Source organism: Columba livia, chromosome 4 (assembly GCF_036013475.1).
Source record: "Columba livia isolate bColLiv1 breed racing homer chromosome 4, bColLiv1.pat.W.v2, whole genome shotgun sequence".
In the NCBI taxonomy this organism is placed as follows: domain Eukaryota; kingdom Metazoa; phylum Chordata; class Aves; order Columbiformes; family Columbidae; genus Columba; species Columba livia.
The window spans coordinates 44,518,572-44,527,683 of record NC_088605.1 but is presented as its reverse complement, the minus strand read 5'-3'; the positions used below and the strand labels follow the sequence as shown (position 1 = coordinate 44,527,683).

The following is a 9,112-nucleotide window of genomic DNA, read 5'->3' as shown; positions in this document are numbered from 1 at the left end:
CTTTAAGGAAGCAGTTTTCAGACTGTTAAACGGTAATTCTAAGCAGTAGCTAGTAAAGTTCTTTGTTATGAAAAAAAACCGAAACCTTGGCAATGTCTTTTTGCGTTAAGATCAATAGTAACTCCAATTAGATGCAAGTCTGTACTGATGAAAATATCAAAACTTTCCTGAATCTTAATAATTATGAATATTCTTTGCTATCTGAAGTTACCATACGTTTTAATTATGTGTATTTAAAAATGATAACTCTACTTACAAAGCGAAAAGGAATCCTAGGAGGGGTGCAATAACATTAATTTAAATGCTAATGCAAATCAAAGCAACATCATGTTTCTCTGGCTTTCCCTGTAGATAAGATTCTGTACATTTGGTTTAAAAGCTTACATTTTTCTGCATTGTGGATATATTGCCTCATGCAGTATCAGTCAATATTTTATTTTGGACTTAAATACAATTTGAAATATGACTTGCAGTTTTATTTGGAATTCATTTCTTAGGCTTAAGGAAAATGTTTACTGAACATTGGAGAAGACAGAGCATTTATCAGAAACCTGAAAACCCTTCTTGTGGTACAAGCTCTGAGCCTGTTTCTGCGAATATGTGAACACAGTGTATACTCCCAGTGCGGTCAGCAAAAGGGGTATATACAGTGTTTTCAATGTCAAACTTACCAGTAACTTCCCTCTAATTAAACTAAACCATTTCTTGACGTATCTGTAATCCATAGGTGTTCTGTGCATTACTCCTCATCAGGAATGTTGGGGGATGCATTCTGATTTTTAATGTTTGATGCTAGAATGACCAAACTAAAATAATATTCATATGGTAATCTAAACTTTTTGAAAAAGTAGAATTGCATTACTGTATACAGTGGAAAGCTATTTATTGTACCTCTGGGCTTATTCCTCTAAAAATCATAGCGTAAAAAAAATCTTTGTCAAACCTGAACTGATGTATATAACTGAAATAACGTAAAGTTATATTTTCATGTTTTTATACTTAACTACATGATGAGAATACATAATGTATGAGTATTTCAATGACATATAATGTTGACTGGATAATACACATCTCAGTCAAAAAGCAGTAATCATAGTTTAATATCCATGTTACAGTACATCAGTATATTGCTATATAAAGTATGTCTGTGTGCATTTAAGTGAAAAGTAGTCAAGAGTGATGAAAGCTGTCCAAGGGTTTTTTATTCATTTTCTATGAAAACTGTTATGGAGCAACCAAAATGTTTATGAACTCAAACTTATGTAAATTTCAAAATGTCCTTTACTGTAGCTTTTTGTTTACAGTACAGTATCTTATTTTCTGCTTTGTTTAAATGAGTAATGGTACAAAGCTGGACATACACTTTCTAAGACATTAACGTTCCCATTTTTTCATGTATACCTATATGACAGAAAATGCTTCTTATTTTATTTTCCAATCTAACACATGATGGCTTTTCTGGAGTGTTGTATAAACTTCAATCATACATAAAAGATCTTCTTAAAAAAGGCAAAAGACCTTTAATGTCTGTTTAGTATTATTGAAATCTGGTTTCTTATTTATTATAAATGTATTTTCCTAAGATTTTACATAGAGCAAACCTGTTTGACCCCATAGACATGAAATTCCCTTGAAGAATTTTGCAAGGAGAATATAAATCTTTCCCCAGATTATCTTGTCACTCGAGGGTAGATTTGCTGTAGTTTGCATTATCACTAAATGAAATAATGTAACTTTCTTGCCAACAATATAACTGTATTTCTGGAATGTTACCTTCTTGATCATTGTTAAAATGGCAGTGTGACAGGATGATAATGCTAGTAGGTTAAGTATCTATTCAGTAATTCTGCTTAAAAATTGTCAACTTGAATCAGTATTTTTTTTACTTCAGCAGATTGTGTCCAAAGGAGAGAAAGAACCTGAGAAATGGCAAATATTTTAGGTATATACCTAAAATAGTAGTGTCTCCACTAGAGATCTAATGCAACAAAGAGTTCACTATAACAGCAAACAAATTGAGTCTGAAGAGGTTTGCAATGTGAAAGGTTCAATATTTTTATTTAAATGTATTACACATTTTTACAGAGTGTGTTTCTGGGGTATCAGCCTCCTTTTTGGCTGATGGATGTAGACAATGTCTTTACACAAAGTACCATACACAAATAATTTTATTTAAAAATACATATATTTTATTTCAGCTATCATTTGGTAACAGTTAGTTTCATGAATACAGTTGTCACCAGCAAAATAGAATCAGCAGTGGCTGTTCTGCATGATATCCCTAGAGGCTACTCAGACCTATTTCACTGTACCAAAGTTGATTGTTTATTAAATCTTTCCATTTAAGCTGTCATGGGATCACAAAAATTTACTGTGAGAGATCTATCAGGTCCAAATTATCTTAGGAATTCACATTATATCAAGGACTTAGAAGAAAATGCAGAAAATTACTTAGTTGTGGACTTAACTTTGAAAATTTCCCCTGGCATCGGTTTTTGAAGAAAATAGAGACTATTATGTACCTGTGTGAGACATAATAGAGTTAGGGAACTGCATACAGTAACAGCACCTATGTGGCAAATTCTGTTCAATCTCTGCCTCCTATTGATCTTCCTGAAATTTCTGTTCATACTACTCCTAATACTCTGAACTTGGGGGCTGCTTGAAATCAATCAATGGTAAAATTGCCCCCAAATTGTTATTTTTTTCTGTCCTGAATGCTATCTTTACTCTCTCCCAAAGAAGTTTGATAAGCATGTCTATATCTGGGAACGTGGGAAGTTGAAGTGATAACAAATTCATAATAAAGAGTCTAAATTAATTCCTGCTTCCATTTAGGAGGTGTCAACTCCTTCTGTCGTGAAGTAACTGTAATATTCATAACGCATGTTTTTTTTAGAGATTTCCTTAAAGTAGTGAATCACTTTGATGATCACAACTTCAGTTAGTCATTTAGTGCTTTAACAGAAAATGTATTAAATTGATATTATTTGAAAAAATAAATCTTTAAAATATGATTTTTGTAAACAAGTGGCAAAAAAATAGAACATAGTAAGATACAATACAAAATTTCTGAGAATGACAAATCTAACTCACCTGCAGCTTTTATGTGTCATGAGCCCTTCTCACAGTCCCTAATCTTATCATTAGGGCATATTACATGATGCGCTTGCTTTCTTTCCCTCTTGCCTCACCACATGCAGTTTGTTCTAACACATACTTTTTAGCTTGGCGGGCAGATAAGAAATATAATTACCATATATAATACTATAAATTTTAAAAACTCTATTTGACAGTCATTAATGTTTGCTATAGCTCATTGCATGTATCTCTGTATTAAAGAAGCAGTGATGATAAAGGTGGGAAAGATATCTCAGGTCATCTAAGCTAAACCCTTAAATCAAGTGGCATCATCCACTGTACTGTTTTTCTATCAGTCTCCTTTGTAACAGCTCTTACTGCTAATGAAAATTTGGCTACCTCTGTAGACAGCTCAGTGCTTTGATTACCTCAGTGGTAAGAGAGGTGTTTATACCTAAATGAAAAGTGCTTAATTCCACAAAGTTGTCCAGCAAATGACTTCATAGCATTTGCCCAAAGTTTTTCCTCACAGTACATTTACAACTCTCACTCAACAGGAAAGGACCATTCCTACATGCTGTAGGCATAGAGAAAAAGTTCACATTTCATTTGTCATTATTTTTAACAAATGCTGACTTTTCAAGACTGACTTACCTGTGTTAAAGAGTTTACTCCTACTAGTCTTCCAACTGAAGACTTTGATTTAAACTACATATTTAAATTAAATTGGGTTTTATTTATTTCCTATAAAGATCCCAAAACTATTTTTGAAAATGTATCTTATAGAATAGAGAAGGGCTGCTAAACATGAGTGTGTAGACCAGCCCCTTGAAATTATCTTCAATTAGTTCATATCTGGAGGTGGGGAGAATGCTACAAAGAAAGGGGTTCGAAAGGATGCCATGAGTCATGCAGGACCATGCTGCTTCCTTTGCATTGGTCTATGCACAGGAGGCAAGCAGATGGGCAAAGCTGAAATAGGAGTTGGAGAGGCAGGTTTATGTCATTCTTCTATCTCCCCTCAATTCTAAAAGGTGAAGGACCATCCAAAAGAGACCAGAGAGGATTTATCTCTGTTTTTTGAAGGACAGAAAATATACTTAAAATTGTTTTTGGGGGTTTTGTTTTTTGATTGTTTGTTTGTTTGTTTTTCCTTTCAAAGACCCACTGTTAGTGCAGTTCGGAAATGGTAATTCAGTGTTTTAGTTTATGGCAAACAATTCTTAAAATTGGAAAATAAAATCTGTTTCAAGAGTTATTTAGTGTTAGTAATGCGTACACGTACTACCTGCTTAGAAGGGGACAGCCCAGAGTCCTTTGGCATGTGCTTTACTGGAGCATCAAGGGCATCTTGTTAAAAATATACTTGGAGGTTTTTATATAACAACTTTTTACCCAGTTTTCAAGTTGTATTGATACTGCCTGCCTTTCAGTGCCATGTTCTATGAGTTAAGAGAAGAATGTAATTGAAGAGGTCAAGCTATAGCTCTTTTACTTAATAGTATGCTTTACAGGTAATATTTTTCAGTAGCTGGTTTCATTATATAATAAATGACAAACACTTTTTGGGTTACCTCATAACTCCTAAATAGTGGAATATTCACAGAAATATTTTTTCTGGTTTTGAATGAGTAGTTATTTTTTATACTGTCACAATGACTAAAGATACATAAAAATACAAACTACATGATTTTTACTCAGGTGGTTGCTTTCATATTTGTTACTGTTGCTTTTAATAATTTGATTAAAATGTTGGAAGACTATTTACATAAATTCAGAACTAAGTGTCTTGGCAGCTAATACAAGTTACCTGTCGCTGGAATTCATTCAGCTACTATGTGTTAACAGATAAGCAGAGGTGCCGGGATATGAAGTGATGATTGTGAATGTTCCCGTATATATGTACATATACATATCCATACACAAATATGGAAATGCAATAGTAAAACTAGTGCTGAATTTGATAAGACCATACTCAAAACCAATTATAACCACAGCAATAATTCATAGTAGGGCCACTAGCCAGAGAAAGGTTCATAAACAAGTGCCTTGCTACCTTTAGTTTGAATAAATGTGGAATCTTACATTTCCATAGGATAGTATGATAGTCTCATGGGATTCAGTCAACAGAGAATCCCGTAACTTCACAGTCTGCCGTAATTCCTGTGATTGTCTTTGTTCTCACTGACAGGATTAAGTTCTACAGAACTTCTGTGAGAAAAACAGACTCTTCCACATTACCTTTGGCCTGCACAAAAAGGCCAAACGAAAGCTATTGCATGTGTCACTACCCCTCATTTAAGCAGCAGGGGTGATAGTTTGTGTATATGCATGTATATGTTTATTTTTTCAAATTACACTTTCTTACCTATTTAAAAATGCACATAATTGATCTGAGAGGCTCAGGTTTAGTTAAATCTAACATAACATGAGCTCTTTGTAAGTTACTGCTTGATTTTCTGAGCCAAAACCTCTGTAAGAAGTTAATGCCTCCACAACAAAACACCGGGCATTTGGAGGGCTGGATACTACACTGCCTTCTTTGAACTTTGCTTGATAATATATACTGCTATGGTGCTGTGGCAGAATTCTGTCCACTTTTTATATAATCTTTTTACTGGCATAAACAAATGACTAGGATAAACTATAGGAAATCACTCTCACAATGTAGGCTTGGCAAACAATTTTCAGGCAATTTCTATTGACTGGTTGTATCTGTGGTATTACCATGTTCTTTACATCTGCACCTTCTGAATATAAAAATAAATCATGGGATAAACTCTTTTTATAAAGCCATTATCTTCAGTGAGAGCAGGATTTTACTCAACTTTTTTTCTTCATCCTGATGGCTATGCTTACCTAAAGTACATAGGAATAGTTTTCACTCTTTTTTGCTATATGCTCTTGCTTATTCTAGGGGACCTATAAATGTAAATATATTCTTAGCATTATAGATCCGCATTTGGAAGTGGTAGATGTCCATCAGTTCTGCTTAGTCCACCTTATAAGCTGCTTTCTATAGGAGATCTTTGTTGTTTTATGCTTGTAATTTACTTTTCGATTTTTTTATCATTGGGAGAGATTTTAGCACACTGATGGGAAAAAAAAAAAAAGAAAAGGTACCGTTGCATACCCTGCTTGCTGATTTGAGATGTTGCTCAAGTCAAAGTCCTTCAGCTGATGAATGCGTCCAGTGACTCACACCTCTTTAAAAAATCTTTCTCAAGCAGCAGGACAAGCCTACTCTGAGGAGGTTCTGTGTGTGGGTTGGACCCTGCCTCCCTGGAGTCCAGGGAAGCTGGGGCGTGAGGACAAACTCTGAGCCTCCCAGCTGTCTGTGTTCTGTCACACAGTGGTCTTCTCTGGGCCCACTGCACTCATGCTTGTGGCAGCAAAACAGAATTATTAGTGTGGTCACCATGCACAAACTGTTTTTTCACTATGAACGTGATGCTGAGGGGGAGAGCTTTCCCCTCCTTCCCCTGTCCACACTTTCTGAAAAGCTTTTTTCCTTCCTTGAACTATAGCCATCCATAGTCAGCAAATTCAGAAACTGCGTTAATAGAAAATAATAATGCATTTTCTTAGCACAGAGGAAACGCAGCACTTACCCTCACTCCAGTAAAACTAAGCACATCTTTTGTGGCTAAACAAATTTATGGAGATTTTTCTCACAGAGTAAAAAAGTCCTTTATGAATTATGACATTGTATATTGTCATAAAAGAAAATGTGTAAGATTCTCGGTAGACAGAATTGTGAGAATGTAGATGTCGCTTCTTTGGTAAGATGCTAGCTAAGACTATATTGTGTGAACACGCTTTGTTTATGCATGTTGTAGTAAGCTATGTAAATCAGAGGATTACTGGCTTACTGAGTGATTTTTCCATGCTGTCAGACATGTGTAACAATATACCTACAAATAACACAATTTTGCTAATTTTTTTTTTACTTTTTTTAAAGGCTATCCTTTGATCACTTCCACAAACCTAAATTAGCAGCAATACAAGTAATTGGAATGTGAAGCAAAACTGCCAACATAATCTGATTTATGCTGTTTTCTTTTTTTCTTTCTTTTTTAAATATCTGTAGAAAAAGCTGCGTTTTTCTAGAAACAACATGCAATGGAAGAGTGGCTAAGAGAACACAATCTTCAGTGTGACTATAGGATGAGGTTCTGAAGCCATGACTCGAAACTGTGATATTGCTTAGTAAATGAAATAGAACTGAAGTTCTCATTTAAATTAGAAAGTTAGAAGAGGTTCAGTAGATTTTTGTGGTGTAGTTGAATCACAGAAATGTTTCATGGTGAGTGTAGACACAGAACATTTGGCATTTAACACGCCTGACCAGTTTCCAGGTGGTAGCTCTTTTAGGCTACTTTGTGAAATTGTTATGTCCCAGACTTACTGCTTAGCTAAATCCAGATCCCATTCTGGCTGCCTGCATCAAATAAATTTCAAATCTAGGGATAAACTAGACCATTTTCTTTCCAGATAAGGAGTTTATGTTTCTTTTCAACTAGTTTGCTTTGTATTTTAAAGTAAAACTTTCAACAGCCGATTAGAGTAATTATTTTTCTTTACTTTCCTTGCTGACAATACTCTCCAGGGTTTGTTGGAATTTTATTTTTTTTTAAGCTTTAACTATAATTGGTAAAAAGTGTTTACTGAGGGGAAATGTGGATTATCAGTATTTTTTTTAAGACATTGGCGATTTTCTAATGAAAATGTATAATGCTTCATGCTATAGCAGAGAAGAAAGATATGAGAAACTCTTGCAAGAGGGTTTAGGTGAGATTTTGTTTGGCTTGTCTTTCCAATAAGTTTTATCTTTTTACTTGTTGTCCTTTCACTACTGCTATTGGGGAAAAAAAAAATCTTCTCTGCAATGATCCTCTTCTATTACATGCTTGATGACATTGGTTGACATCAGTGAAGCCATCTGGATACCTTGGAAAATGATACCATGTTCCTGTATATACATGGTAGAACTGTCCAATGTAATAATAGATGTTTTCTGTCTGATTTCGTTTCCATGCAGATGTGCTTGTTCACTTGTTTTGTACACATTTGTTTGTGGTGCAGCTACAGACGCTGAGATCAGTGGGGAAAAAGTAAATACATTATTTCTTAGAAGAGTAGTGCAGAATATGACAGAGCACTCCTCAGGGATCTCTGTGGAAAGGTGTTTCAAAAAATTGCCTGTTAAAAAACCGACTTACTTCTAAGCTTCCCTTAATGAGAGGGGAAACTAAGTGGCTTCTGTGTCCTGCAGTTGTCTTCCCCTGAGTAGAAAATCCCGTTCTAAAGGTCAAGAGTGTGTACAGAGATATTTTTGCAGAATTGGCTCTAATTGACTGACTTATATGAAGATTTAAGTATTGATATTGAGCAAGAGGTGAAATGCACAAAGGAAATTTCTTTTAAAATAGTTAGCATTATGTTTTTTTCCTTTCAGTTACATCTTCAAATCTGGCAGTGTCAGGGTTTGGTTTTTGGGTTTTTTTTGGATCAGTACAAAATGCACATGAATTAATGTTCTGTGTCCTGCAGAATTCCATCACCATTACATATCATTTGCAATTTCTAGTATGCACATATCTTCTACAGTATATGTTCTCATCAAAGTCACCACCTTACAGAGCTTAGCTTATTTCAGATTCTAAAGAATTAATCATATATATAAGTCCTACCATCAAAGTGCCTGAATAAAATTGCTTTTGATAATGAACTTCGGCACAAAGGCATGTAATGAGATTATTTAGGATGCTTTTCTTACCCTGTCATTAGAAACAGTATAGTAGTGTTATTTGATTTTAATGTGAAATTTCATCCATTATTGTCTTTCTGTCTGAAACATCTTGCACACTGTTTTTCTCCCTCTCAGGAACAAAACGATGACTCATGGGATGCCACAGGTATATTTCTGAAACCCTCTGCGGATACTGTCATTTGTATGTATAAGTACTTGGCTGTTTCATGTCTTAATTCCTCGGAGATCTTTATGGCTGATAAGGTTGAAATCTTCCAG

General features: G+C 34.7%; 1 protein-coding gene across 4 annotated transcripts in view; it reads left to right on the top strand.

Moving 5' to 3' along the window:
- GRIA2 (glutamate ionotropic receptor AMPA type subunit 2) overlaps positions 1 to 1,524 on the top strand; it is a 92,706-nt gene extending 91,182 nt beyond the window's left edge. For all 4 annotated transcript variants that reach the window (XM_065060028.1, XM_065060026.1, XM_065060024.1 and 1 more), the window contains one exon: positions 1 to 1,524. This exon is cut by the window's left edge and continues 1,367 nt beyond it. The gene's annotated coding sequence lies outside the window, so the exon portion shown is untranslated.
- The last annotated feature ends 7,588 nt before the right edge of the window (positions 1,525 to 9,112 follow it).